The 15,445-nt window shown below is 31.9% G+C and overlaps 1 long non-coding RNA gene across 1 annotated transcript; it reads right to left on the bottom strand.

The window, feature by feature from the left end:
• Positions 1-3,083: 3,083 nt before the first annotated feature.
• LOC131607840 (uncharacterized) lies at positions 3,084-5,540 on the bottom strand. The gene is made up of 3 exons (XR_009285421.1): positions 5,324-5,540; positions 5,151-5,231; positions 3,084-3,682 (listed from the first exon to the last, which is right to left on the bottom strand). It is a non-coding gene; the product is annotated as an uncharacterized LOC131607840 (long non-coding RNA).
• Between the last annotated feature and the right edge of the window lie 9,905 nt (positions 5,541-15,445).

Raw genomic sequence — 15,445 nt, 5'->3', positions numbered from 1 at the left:
CATTCTTCACCCCCACTAACTTGTTCAAGGGTAATTTTAAAATATCAAAATATGAAGGTGGCATGTTAATTCCTCCGCACAAGACCGTGCCTTCCATTCATTCTTAGTCGTGAGATCATCATCTAACAATCAATCGCGCTCCACGTCGGACAATCAAGATACATTTACAAAGAATCTCTCATATATAAGTGTAATGTTGAGTCACACCCATATATAAATTATTACAAACTTGTAAAGTTTCACACTTTCACTTCAATCTCGTATTAACTTGTTCGTCAAAATATCTTGAGCAATTGGTAAATAGAATTATATTTAGTTCGTGAAAAAGTTATTAGTGATGTCTCCTCTTAGGCTATGTTTGGGAGTTTGGAGAGGAAGGGAGGGGAGGACTTTGGAAAATAGGAAGAATTGGGTGAAAAGAATAAAAGGATTTTGGGTTGGAGGGTTTTGGAGGGTTTGAGTTTATTCATAACACCAAAAACCTCATAAAATGAGGGAACTCAAAAATTGTATTGAAGGAGGATTTTGGAGGATTTTGAAAGGTTTACATAAATTTTCCAAATATCTTTTAGGTTGTTATAGTATTCTGAAAATTAAGAATTTAGTAATGATAATGACTTTTTTATCATTCTAAACAAAATCATTTTCTCAAAAAATGTCAAATATTTTCCTATATTTTTTTAAATTTTCGTTTTTGGAAGCCTTCCCCTCTCCTCCCCTCCAAACTCCCAAACATAACCTTATACTTTTTATATGAATGAGTTGTGTAACCATATTTCCTTAAGCTTGAATAGACAGGGTTCACTTCGGAAAGATCATAGTTGGATCTTTTCTTTCTTTTTGTATGTTATTGTTATATTCTCTTTGCAAGAGTACTTTTTATGTACACGTGTTCTGTTTGTATTTCGATATGAGTAATGCTATATACATCTCCACTAGTATTTAGACCCGTGCGAGGCACGGGTTAAATATTTTCTAAGTAAAAAAAATATTTTAAAAATATTTATAATTTAGAAATTTTAATTATAGTAATATGTAGATAAAATGTCATTGTTGTTAATAGTATACATAAAATAAATCATTCATTAATAATAATATGATTGATTAAAAATAAAAAACTATTAAATGTTGTATATATTAAATAAATCATTCATTAAATGTAACAAATGAAAGGAATGATCAAATTAATCTTTGATTTTATTTTATCTTAATAGTTATTAATTGAACAATAGTGACTGATTCTTACTAAAACTAATTTCATCCCACTTTTGGTAACAAATAAACATGCAATTCTCTGTAATTTCCTCCCATTTTTGAATCAACAAAAGAGTATTTGTTCAATTGCATAGAAATAATCATGTGGAATGATTTGAAAAAAATCATGATGAAAATCATAATATTGTTATAATCATATCAGATAAATTAAAAATATTCATTAGTTTCAACCTCTTTAATTTATTCAATGATTATTATTTATTTCCCTTTTAAAATATTTTGTGTCTATGTTTATTAATGGAATGAATGTCTGGTTACACAATATTCTCACAACTGTGTAACCGATCGTTGAGATTTATTAATTTTTAACTTTATTATCTCAAACTTTTTTAACTTTCCTAGAGGTTACCTTTTAATAAAAATAGTTTATTTTGCATATATCCATTATGTATTGATTTTTATAAATTTTTTAATTAATTATTGTATAATATTATCATATGAAAAATTATGTTATAATGTTAAAAAAAATTAGTGTGATATTTATGAATTATTATTTCACATTAATTCTTTCAAAAGTAATTATATAAATCAATTTTATTAAATAAAAAATTTATTACACCTTTCTTAATGATTAATTAATATTTAAAGTTATTCATGACTATTTAGTCCCATTGTTTTTTTTTTTATATATAAATATTATGATACTATTACACTATACTATAATATTTAGAGAAATGCTAGCAACACTCTCTCTTGAACACTCTCTTAAACACTCATTTTTTTATTGGTTGAAACATGTGTGGGTCCTACTACATTATGTGGGACCTATTTTCAAAATGAGGGGCCCACACATGTTTCAACCAATAAGAAAATGAGTGTTTGAGAGAGTGTTCAAAAGAGAGTGTTGCTAGCACTCCTCTCTCTATTAATATAATAAAATTCGTTCATTCCTGGTTAATACACTTAAAATCATAATACTTATACTATAATTTCCCTATTAATAAATGTTATTAACTCATAATTAATACATTTGAAAGTGTATCTATGTGACTTATTATCATACCTTTTTTCTTTTTTTAAATCATGGTTGAGATAACCTAACAATTGGAAATGTTAAAGAAATAAGAATACTTGTATCTGTGTGGTAATAAAGTAAACATTGGTGATATGCTTCCCATGGACCATTACATAATCATGTGCATCCCCCTGCTCTAGCTATCTTAGTTTCTCGCCGCAAGAAGTAAGCTGACATGTGAATCTACCAAGCTATCAACAACAAAAGTTTAAAATCATCCTAACATGAACAACACTAACTCTATCAAATTGAAACTTATAAGTGCACAAGGAAAATATGTTTTGTACTATAAATATAGAACTTGGACTCTACAATCTGTTAAGACTCCAAAGAACAGCCAGGATCAACACAAGCTTTGTTGCCATCCATTTGGTTATATTGACACTATTTTGTTTCCATTTTGTGTTGGCTCTGTGTAGCTCCATTTAACAGTTTTTGCATTAAAAAAAATTATATAGGCTTTATAGGTGTAAAGGCTCAAGCACAAACTACTAAGCCAAATGGAATAACTAATTGATTACCAAATACTAACTCAGTTTAACAAACTAAAACCAGAATATAGAATCATCTACAGAAAAATAAGTGTTAGTTTATATTCCTTCAACTACTTCTAAGTTATTGTGATGATAACATAAGTGTTAGTTTATATTCCTTCAACTACTTCTAAGTTAGTGTGATGATAACATAAGTGTTAGTTTATATTCCTTCAACTACTTCTAAGTTATTGTGATGATAACATAAGTGTTAGTTTATATTCCTTCAACTACTTCTAAGTTATTGTGAAGATAACATGAAAGCCAAGCTGTATTGTATCATATTTCAATCAACATAAGATATGTTTTTCATCCTCAAATAATTGCTTTCAATCCTACCATTAATTTCCTTTCTCCTAATAATTAAGTTGCTCCCCATTTTCAAATATTTTGGTTAGGAATTCTGCATAAGAAATCAAACTCATTAACCATTTTTTGATTAACTTGTTTTCAATCTTACCATTAATTTCCTTTCTCCCAATAATTAAGTTGCTTCCCATTTTCAAAAATTTTGGTTAGGCATCCTGCATAAGAAATCAAGTTCATTAATCGTTTTCAGATTAACTTCTATATATTTATTTAGCAATCATGAGCATAAACGAACTTGCCTGCCAAATTTCATTGTGGAAATAGTTCAAGTATTAAATCAAACACATAGAAAACAAAATATATAGATCAAAATGTTTACAAATTTTATGGTTAGAACAAAAAAACCATACAACGATAGCTAGAACCAATGCAGTAGCGAAAAGCGGTCCCCCAAATCCTTCATGAAATCCAACCATCGTAGCAAGAACAAATAGCTGAATGCGAAGATGACATTCCATCAGATTTCGGATCCCATTTCCTTTCCTTATACCTACAAAAAAAATTAATCAGTATGCAATTGTTTCGGATTATTGAATTGAGAACGATCAGAATGAAGAATCACCATAAATTATATTTGTTAACCGAGCAAATAAAACACATTCAAATTAAACCCTAAAGATGATATTTTTCACAACAAAACAATCAAAAAAACAAATATAACAATAAAAATTAAGCAAAACCCATTTCAAATTAAATCGAAAAGACAATATTTTTCAGCACAAAAACGATCAAAAAGTTACCTTTTGTGAGAATCGAAAAAGCAATTCCTCCATATCAGAAGGAGTGTGATTGAAAGTCGATAAAATTGTTCATATTTATATATGTTAAAGCAATAGAAATTGATACAGAATACCTAAAAAATTGGAGTGAAGATTCCATTATAAAATATGAATTGGGAGAAGAAATTAATGATGAGATGAATAAGGACGGGAAAAGAGAAATTAGATTGGAAAAAGGGAAGAGATTTGCAACACAGTATGGATTGGGAGAAGAGAGAATTGAATTTAAAGGGTAGATTTCAAAATGTTATAGTTGAAGCGGCGCCCAATCGGTTTATTGGAACGGATAAGCGATTGGAATCCCATATGAAGGGTTTTCATTCATTATTTGTTTGGTTATTTATGTGAGAAAAAAATAATGAATATAGATATTGGAAAGCGTAGAAATGTATCAAAAATATTGAATATTGAATACAAATATTTGAAAGCATAAAAGTGTATCAAAAATCATTAATTGTTAAGGAATTATTAATCATTGAGTTGTTAAGAATTAATAACTTAAAATATTTAAAAATAACTACAAACAATTATAGTAAGATTACTATTAATAGAATATTTTAAAATAGAAAAGCATATAAAAATTTGACACTTGGCAAACTTGCCAAAGAACTCCTTTTGCTTTATTATATTTTATGATTTTGTTTGTCGCCAATTTGTCAAATTGTTTTTTTCTTTTTGCTTTTGCAGTTTTTCGATGTTTATTATTTTAAATTTTTAAAGATTTCTAAGCACTTTTAGTATTTTTTTTCTTAGATTTTCCTCTTTTAATTATATTATATATACTGTTCCATTAGAAATACAAAAAAAAAAAAACAATAAATACATAGGATCAGTATTCAATAGAAGAAGAAAAAAAAATACAGAATAAACAATCGGAGACAAATTTAACATTTTTTTCTTCTTTATATATTACTGTAGTTATTTTTTTATTTTGCTAGTAATAATTCTGCATAACACATTTCATATTTTTTGGTTTGTGCTTTTAGGATCAAAATAACTATATACTACGTGCGGTCGAGTTCTAGTTTAACATTTGATTTAACATTAAAAAACAAAGAAAATATTCAGTACGTATCAAATTATTCAAAAATAAATATTGATTTTCATTTCAAATCTCTAACTTTTTTCTGGTAGAAACGTTTCTCTTGTATAAGAACAAAATAAAATAAAGCAAATTACCTTTTAGGCAAATCCTCAATTTCATAGTATCAAACATATAAGCAAATTCTTGAGCATGGTGTTTCGGTTTAGTCTAATTACCTACAAAAAATGCATATAATCAGATTCAGATATATATCCAAAATCCAAACTCTATATAATATGTAAAATTCAATGAATAAAAAGTAAAGTACATCTGGATGATGAACTTAGAATAAGGAAGAAGAGATGAAATAATTGGAGAGCCCTTAAGGAGGTTTGTCGGAGACAGATTCGCAGAGCCCGTTTGGCTTACTGGCCACCTCCAATATATATGAACTAAGAGATGGAGAAGTGATTAATTAATGGAGGTGGACAGAATGCCAAAATTGCTATGGAATAAGTCATCTGACAAACCCTAGAGGCTTATACTTTGTGATGAATGATAATAAACAAAGAAACGAGGAAGTTACACGTTTTTATATATAGTGGCTAGATAGCTTTTTTTTAGAAAGTCAGAAAGAAAGGTGCATAAGCGTGCAATGTGCATGGACTTATATGTATGTATATATGCTTCACTGTTTTCAAAGTGTACGTAGTATTCATTTCTATACATACATAGGAATATAAAGTTTTAAATTACCGTAAAAATGTTGAAACATTTTTCTAAAAATTAGGTGTTTGAGTTTGGAAAAATATGTGCTTTTACATTTTTAACAGGAATGTGTTTCACTTTGTAATAAAGACTGGTGTCCTTGGTGTGTTTGCAATTGATTACATTTTTTTTTTTTTGGCTATCTTTGAATAAATTGGTTTGAATTTTGTAATGTGATGAGTTTTTATTTGCAAAATTTTGACTTGTTACAAAAGGAGGATACAAAATGGGCTGGGCGGCTGCCATGTTTCCCACTCAGTTTGTCAACTAACTATTTATCACTTCTACCTTTCACATTTATACTGTACTGCATTTTATTTAGCTTAGTGTATTTTAAAATGGCTTGTTTTGTCGATGTTTGGAACTTGAAATGTCAAATAATCATTTTCTACATAATCATCACACGCTTTTGTGGAGTGTAAAACATCTTCATTCTTTATAATCATAGGTATTATTTTCAATCCTACGTTTAAAAGGGTGAAACCCGAATAATATCATGGAATATAATTAATTCATATTGATCTTTGAAAAAAAACATAATTTGGTTAATCCTCCTAAAGTTGGTTAGGAGAGATCACAAAATATAAGGAATTTGGAATCTGAAGTGTTAGTTGGAAGGGGTGAATCAAGGTTATAAAAAATGTCTCCGACCGTAAAAACGGTCGCGATAAAACGGTTTTGACAGATACTGATACCGATATCGTTATCACCGTTTTTTATATTGAAGAACAAATTGTGGTTAATTCACACCGCGACAATTGCAATTAGTATTGTGGCACCTGTATCCACCGAAATCGTGAAAACCTTTATGCGATCGTGACACGGCCTTTTTTTAATTGTTGGTGGTTCAAGGTTTTCACATATCTACTCTTTGTTATGTTATTCATAGGATGCCTTTTTTGTGAACCTTTAGCCCCCTTTTCCGTTTGCCAAGGATTAATATGTACAGCTATTACACCCAGAATCAATGAGACGCGATTTAATCACACTTAATGACCATCAATCAGATAACGGCTTCGACAACCATTTTAATGAATAGAGATTGTAACGCTAATCAGCATAATGGAAGAATATCGTAACGATTGAAAAGACCCTTTGGATCCTATAATGGCTAGAGTTTGAGAGGGAAAGCCCGTCTTGGCTAGTCGACACATCCAGACTATTTGACCCATCCCGGTCTAAGAGCAAAATCCAAAAAAGCCTCTTAAGCACGAGGCCAGTAAGGGTGAAGTGTTTTGATTTTATCCTGGATCACACAAACGCGTGACGAACATACCTGTGACGCTAGGTTTATGCATTTTATATTGTTTGAGGAAAGTCCTTATAAATTCATGGTCTTGGTGACAAATCCCCTTTCCGAGTTATTCACCCTGTCATATACTAGGAAGATTTATAACTTTAAAGAAGTCGGAAAAAACCACGATTTCGATGGAGAAGCCAGAGAAACTTGGTGGGTTCGCGATATAGCAAAATCAGAGAGCCCATATGGGATCTTGACCCGTTAAAGTCATAGAACCCGGTAGGTTCAAGACAGAGAAAAGTCAGAGATCCCATGCGAGATCTCGACCCATTGATGTCGTAAAACCTAGTAGGTTCTAGACATAGAGAATTCGAAGAGCCCTAGCAGGATCTCGACCCGCTGGCGTCATAAAACCTGGTTGGTTCTAGACATAAAGAAGTCAAAGAGCCCTAGTGGGATCTCAGCATGTTGCATTTGTGGAAAACTTTGTAGGTTATAGACATAGAGAAGTCGGAGAGACCCAACGGGATCTTGACCCATTGATATTGTAGGACCCGGTAGATTCTAGACATAGAGAAGTCAGAGAGCCTCAATGGGATCTAGACCTATCAAAGTCATAGAAAATCGGTAGGCTCTAGACATAGAGATGTTAGAGAGCCCCTGTGGGATCTTGACCTGTTAAAGTCATAGAAAACCGATAGATACTAGACATAGAGAAGTCGAAGAGCTCCAATGGGATCTGGACCTGTTGATGTTGTATAACCTAGTAGATTTTAAACATAGAGAAGTCCGAGAGCCCCGACAGGATCTCGACCCGTTGATGTTGTAGAACCCAGTAGGTTCTAGACATAAAGAAGTCAGAGAGTCTCGATAGGATCTAGACCAGTTTATCATCTTAGAACCCAATAGGTTCTAGACATTGAGAAGTCGGAGAGCCCTAGTAGGATCTCGACCCGTTTGTTGTTGTAGAACCCAATATGTTCTAGACATAGAGAAGTAGGAGAGCCCTGGTAGAATCTCGACCTATTGATGTCGTAGAACCCAGTAGGTTCTAGATATTGTCAAGTAGGAGATCCCCGGATGTAACTCAACCCTGTTGTCATCGTAAAACCCAGTAAGTTCTAGACATACGCGAATACTTGGCCTATTTTATAATCATCTCATTCTACTCTTTAGGGAAAAGTTTAGAGGTAGCCTTTGCGAGCTTCAGATTATTGATAAGTAACTGATCGTTCCACTTAAGGAATTAGTAGGTCTGCAAGTGTAACGCCCGGGAATTTAATTAATTATTTAATTAAATATTTCAGAGTGTTTTCCAGAATTAATTGTTGAAAAGTGTTGAAGTTAGGAATTAATTGGTGTATTTCTATGGAGTATTATTTAATTGCTGGAGCGACGAAGTTGTGGAAAATAATATTGGATTATTAATAAGAAATTATATTGAACTAAGTGTGGTAGTTATAGTAAATTAGAGGTGTGCTAATAATAGGCCCATTAAGAGTTTAGGAGAATAATATTATTATTATTTGACTAAGTTGAATAAGAGAATAGAAAATTAGGTTTTGTTGGCAAAAGGAGGTTTTTGGAGCTTTTGGAAAATAGACCGTAAAGTAAAGTTGCAGACAAATAGGAACAAGGGTTTTGGTGAGAAGCACAAGGTTTCGGTGTAGCGAGCTTATACGAGTGGTGCTGTGGAATTCGTGAGGAAAAGGTTGGAAGCTGCGGCAAAGCTGAGAGATCGACCGGAAAATTATAGAGAGACCGTAAATCCAAGGTAAGGGCGGGGTTCAATCTCTATAACCAGGATTATGATAAATCGTCTGTGGGGTTAGATTGTATGAATTTGCCATGGACTGTTTTGTTGGTTCTGTGTCGTGTTTAATCTATGTTGCAAAAAGTTTGATTTCATATGTTGTTGGTTTCTCTGTTAATTGTTGATGAAAGTGGGTGTTGTTGTTTCTGTGATAATTATTGTTGTTGATTGGTTTTGTCAATTTGAAAGTTGTGTAATTGTGGGTACCGTGTGAATTGTCGGATCAAAACCGGAAAAATTATGTGGTTGCCGAGAAATTATTTTGTTACCGTGAGAAGAATTGTTGCTGGGAAGGAGAAGAAGCATTGGGACGGGGGCCTCTAGGGGGAGGGACGGTCGTCCCCATGCCAAGAATAAAGAAAAAAAAAAGATAACATGAAATGGGGGTGGACGCCCCTGGCTTGGGGGGAGGGCGCCCTACACCACCTTTTCCTCTCTCCTCATTTCCTGTGCGTGAATATATATATATATATAACCAAGTGTTCTCACTAGACTCATCCCCTATAATTAATATATATATATATATATATATATATATATATATATATATATATATATATATATATATATATATATATATATATATATATATATATATATATATATATGAGGAGGGTTATATTGACTCCAACAGTAAGTTATAATAACTTACTCCACATCTTGACCATTAATTCTTTTCAATCTAATGGTTAATAATAATAAGGAATACTTTTCTCTTTCCACATTTAATGACTTATTATTTTTAACCATTAGATTGAAAAGAATTAATGGTCAAGATGTGGAGTAAGTTATTATAACTTACTCTTGGAGTCAATATAACCCTCCTCTCTCTCTCTCTCTCTCTCTCTCTCTCTCTCTCTCTCTCTCTCTCTCTCTCTCTCTCTCTCTCTCTCTCTCTCTCTCTCTCTCTCTCTCTCTCTCTCTCTCTCTCTCTCTCTCTCTCTCTCTCTCTCTATATATATATATATATATATATATATATATATATATATATATATATATATATATATATATATATATATATATATATATTATATCATAATTGTTTCCTTACTGTTCCTTTAAGAACCTAATATTTAGGTGTAAATTGCCTAGAATAATTATTAGGGATCAGTACCTCGACTTAATTGGAACCATAATTAATATTTAGTATAACCATGATAAGAACTGATACTAATAGGCGAATAAAAAATTAAATTAATAGAAGGATTCACCACTTATACAGAAGAATTGGTTACAACAGCAACTTAACAATGTTAGCAGAAAATGGTTTAGCATTAGCAGAGTAATTATTCAGTGTGTAGAAATCAGTTATATCAGCAGAATAAGAATTAACAGGAATAATGTGAATAGTTAATAGCAATGCAGAAAAAGAAAAGTTGTACCGATTAGCCGAATTAGCCGGAATAAATAAGAAAAATTAGTTGTTCGGAATCGATCGAAAATTGTCGAAGTAGTTAGTATATATTAGAAGGTAATTGTGTTTGATTTGTTTTGTAAAAACAATGATGCATAAGTTGAATTGCAGGTACAACCGAATATCTCGAATTGTTCCGAATTATGGAACCATGCTATTGTTTATTGCTGTGATTAGTTGTTGTTGATACGTTGACGATGCGTAGGCCTATGGACAATGTTGAATAAGTTGAATTGTTCTGATTTATGGACATGTTTAAGTTGTAGGTCGTATGACCAATGTTGATCTAAGTTGATGCAATCGATGCATGTTCAAGTTGTTGTTTTCGTCGTTGTTGTTTTCGTCGTTGTTGATATTATTGATTGTATGTCATTCATAATGTCGCATACATTGCATCGTTTAAGTTGGCCTGAATTGGCATTGTTTAAGTTGGTCTTGATGGCACCACGTTGAAGGCTTATGCCTTGTTAAAATGCCTCGATAACCTGGCATATGTTTTAGTTGGGAGTTCTGCTCCAAATGGTACCACATGCATTTGCATAGTTGAGTCGCATATTGAGTTGTGTGTTAACGTTGTTGTTATTATTCATTGTTTATTGATTGTCGTTGTGTTGTTGTTGCTATAAGTTGTTACGTCGATTTACTAAGTGGCTTGTTGTTGTTACTAAGTGGTTTGTTGGTTGTTGTATAGTTGTTGTTTTGAAGTGGTGAAATTTGTATGATTCTAATCTAATATATTGTTTATCATACGTTTGTTTATATTGATTCGATGTCTCACCCTTTCTTTTGTTTCGCCGTTACCTTTACATTGGTAACGTGTAGGTGATTCGTGGTGATGAAGATTTAGTAGTTTCATCGAGTCCAAGTTGGTGTGTCGCTCTGATACGTAACACTCAGGGAGGGATGAATGATTGTCTTTGTTGTTTCTATTTGTTGTTATTATAGTTGTTGCACTTTAGTTGAATAAAAAGTGACATGTTGTTTAAGCTGAATAATTATGAATTCCGTTGCGTATTAAATAAAAGTTAGTTTGTTCTAAAAACATGATGAAATTTGTTTTGTGATCCTCCGCGATTAAAGTGTTGTGTATCTGGTTATGTGATATTTATATGAAGTAAATGTGATGTCACAAATAGCTGTTGAAAGTTTAAAAATACTCTGATTTTTGTATTAACTTAGCTACTTAAGGTCAGAGGTTTATTTACTTGATCATGTAAGAGGGATGTTAACATAGCTGAGATGTTAGAGGTATATTAACATAGTTTCTTATGGTCAGAGGTATATTAACTTAACCGAGTCAGAGGTATATTAACATAACCGAGATGCCAAAGGTATATTAACACAGTTGGTTAAGGTCATAGGTATATTAACTTGTCCGGATCAGAGGTATATTAACATAACCGAGATGCCATAGGTATATTAACATAGTTGCTTATGGTCAAAGGTATATTAACTTGAATGAGTCAGAGGTATATTAACATAGGTGCTTAAGGTCAAAGTTATATTAACTTGATTGAGTCATAGGTATATTAACATAGGTGTTTAAGGTCAAAGTTATATTAACTTGACCGAATCAAAGGTATATTAACATAATCAAGATGCCAGAGGTATATTAAAATATATGCTTAAGGTTACAGGTATATTAACTTGACTAGGCCAGAGGTATATTAACATAACCGAGATGCCAGAGGTATATTTACATAGTTTCTTAAGATCAGAGGTATATTAATTTGTCCGGGTCTAAGGTATATTAACATAACTCGAGATGTCATAGGTATATTAACATAGCTGCTTAAGTTCAAAGATATATTAACTTGACCGAGTCAGAGGTATATTAACTAGACCTAATGTTAGAGGCGGTAGATCTTGGCGTGATATCACTTTAATTATGTCGAGGATAACTCATAGCGACCCCTGTGGAGGTCTTAGGTTTTTTCATCTTCAACATGGTTTTACATCACAAATATGAATCAAGCTATAAAGTTTCAAAACATCATAAGGTATTTTTCTTTCACTGAAAGCCCGCCAAGGATCATGTGTAACCCTCAGTGGAGATTGGTAGTGGAGATTGGTAGCTTAGATGTTGGAGACGATATTTTTGGCTGTGGATAAGACTTATGGACCAGTGTAATTTTGAGATAGTTCTTACGCGATTCGAGTGTAGCTTGGATCCTCCCACTTCAGTTGTAGCTTTCTTTTCTTGCATATCTATGTACATGTTTGAAAGATATGGGGCTCCTCTTACCCACGCAAGGGAAATGAGCGACACCTATTAAAACATAAATTTGTATTTTCCAGCCTATTGGTTTTGTCGACGGTATCGCTTGATAAGTGCATGTTTCCAAGACTAATTTTGTCCACTCGATTCTTGATTCTGGGTAACTTATTAACCTTTTGCATGATAACTTAGTTATTTTCTCCCTCATTACAATCCTGCACTATGATGAACTTAACGTCCTTGTTAATAAAATATCATTTTTATGGCTGCAAGATGTGGCAATTACATTTACGACGCTTACAACATATATCACCTTTCTACCCCTTTAAGGTTTATCATATACATGCTTGTAGTATAATGGTTTGATGAGCCCTTAGGATTCTGGCCTTGTCGTCCGAGTAATATGTGAATCTCAGTTCAAGTTTTATACCTAGTAAACAACATACAAAATATTAAAACATAAACAGTTTATAATATTTTGAGATGTTGTCGAGTCTCGTGCCAGGTTCTTTGATGAGTTTAACCACATCTTAGGTTAGCCGTCTAAATCTGTTGTTATTGTCGGCTCCAGTGTTTTAAAAACGATCGCGGTCACGTAAATGTTTTTGCGATTTTGGTCGGTACATGTCACGATCGCAAATCCCTTTTTAATACCTTGGTCGACACCAATGGATGGATCCCTGAACATGATAATTGTCGGAATCTTTGTATTGGTTTTTCTCAAAACAAAACGAATAGGATAATGTGTTCTTGCATGGTATATAGGCCCGTTTGTTTTGGTTTTTTTTAATCATTTTTATAGTGCTACATAATTTTGTGTAAAAAAAATTTACAAAAACTTTTCATAAAAACTTCAAATGAAAATTTGGTTTGAATAGTTATTCTTAAAATATTGTTTTAGGTATTTCATCTTTTTATTGAAAAGTTTTTTTGGATATCACAATTTCAAAAAATTACTTAATTTTGAAACTATTTTAAATACATTTTCCTAAAAATTATTTTTGAAATACCATTTTTTTTAAAATTATTTTGACAATTTTTATGTTATAGGGTGTGAAAAGTAATGTTTTAATTTAAAAAAAAAAACAAATTCAAAATATTTGTAATATTTTTAAAAACAATTTTATAAAATCTATTTTTAAAAAATACAAAAAAAAAACTTATTTTTTTAAAACTGAAACAAATAGGCCCAAGACCACTCATTAGAAGAAAAACATTAATCAAAACATCATATGAGATTTCTATTAACTCCACACACTCAACAATTAAGCTCTGCGAAGTGCTTATGTCCTCTATTGGTAATGGCAGATCATAAAAACACTTCACTGTGTTCATGGAAAATCAATTTGTATATCATATGTTCAAGATATTTTTCTCTTGATTTATATCCTTGACAATTCAACACCGAGCCGCAAACGACTGTGATAATGAAAAAAACTCACCATATCGATAACCGGATTTGAGACTATGATGAACTTGAAGAAACAATTAAGAAACATCAAACCTTGTAGCATTATATTCAGTTCCTGTGTCAGTGGCTCTGGCGCATTTCAAAACGATCCATGATTTGCTTGTAAATCTCCGTACCCTATTGCAAGCCGGTTTGCAGTCGGAATTGTCTCAAAACAAATCTATCCCAACATTTACCTACTTTGGTTCTTCCTCCGATGACATTCGGAACGATCACTCATGATCAATCTGCCTTTTATCATTTGTTATGTTTTTTATGCTTCAACGAATATTGACCTTCTTGTTTAGGTGTAGGATTACCTGAGTTATGGTGACAGTTCCAAAAACCAAAAGGAAAATAGTTAACAATCATACTACATACTTAATAGTTGCATTGATTTGTTCACATGCGCAATGTATCCTTGCTACTGGTGCTTTTGGTGTCTAGTTTCTCAAAGCTTTAAAACAAAATCACAGCTAGATAGCTTACTCTACACAATGCAAGGATACATTGCGCATGTGAAGCACAGGTACTCCATATTAGGTAAAGTACCGGTATCGGATACGTACCGGATACCAGTACGCGTACGGTACTCATTCGATACGCACCGAAGTCGTACCAATTTTTTTATTTATTTTTAAGTTGGTACACCAACCGGTACACATTTGGTACCATGTATTCAACTTATTAAATATTTTTTGAATGATATAATTTGTGCTTTTTTTTTTTTACTTAGAGAATGAATAAGGCTTATAACGAAGGAGCAACACAATGTAGGATATTGGTGGGAGATGAATGAAATCTACTTGATGGAGCTGATATTTTTAAAATTACTAGTCTTTATCTCGATGAAACTTGAATTAGAAGCCGCTCTTTTTAATGATATTGGAGAAAAAAATATTAATATTTAATAATGATTTTATGATTTATTGATACTTTTTAAGTGTAATTTATTTATGTTGTTGCGTAGATATTAACTTTTTTAAGAATTTTTTTATTTTATTTTAATATTTTGTTGTTATTTAAATAATATAGTTCTATTGTTATTTTTATAATTATATTTTAAAATAATTATACTAATGTACCCGTACCTTATATTTTCTAAAAATGCCGTACTCCGTACTGGTATCCGTGTCGGGTACTTGGTTCGCACCCGTGCGCTAAACATGTATCCAGAATCATTATCACATGGAAATATAGTCACATATAGAAATCACAACAGTAAATTAAATCATGCATAAACCAATTTTAACATAGAGTTGCGCTAAACTATAGGAATGTATGAGGATCACTTTTATTGGTGGCGGCAGATTCACAACATCAGATTCACAAGATTATGATCACTTTCCCTTCAAAATATTCAAAACATGTTCAAAATCTAAAATAAGTTTTGCAGCGATCTAACTTGTTCGATAGGGACAATTAGAAGACTTGAAGATGTTTTTCATAGAAGCAGTTGCGATTATTAAGAACAGTTGTTGACCTAGGTAGCAATTTAGAGGTAGTTCAAAGACCAAAACACACGTGGAAACAAAGTAGATATA

Source organism: Vicia villosa, linkage group LG5, assembly GCF_029867415.1.
Source record: "Vicia villosa cultivar HV-30 ecotype Madison, WI linkage group LG5, Vvil1.0, whole genome shotgun sequence".
Classification (NCBI taxonomy): Eukaryota; Viridiplantae; Streptophyta; class Magnoliopsida; order Fabales; family Fabaceae; genus Vicia; species Vicia villosa.
The sequence above is the reverse complement of the archived record's forward strand: the minus strand, read 5'-3'. Positions and strand labels throughout refer to the sequence as shown.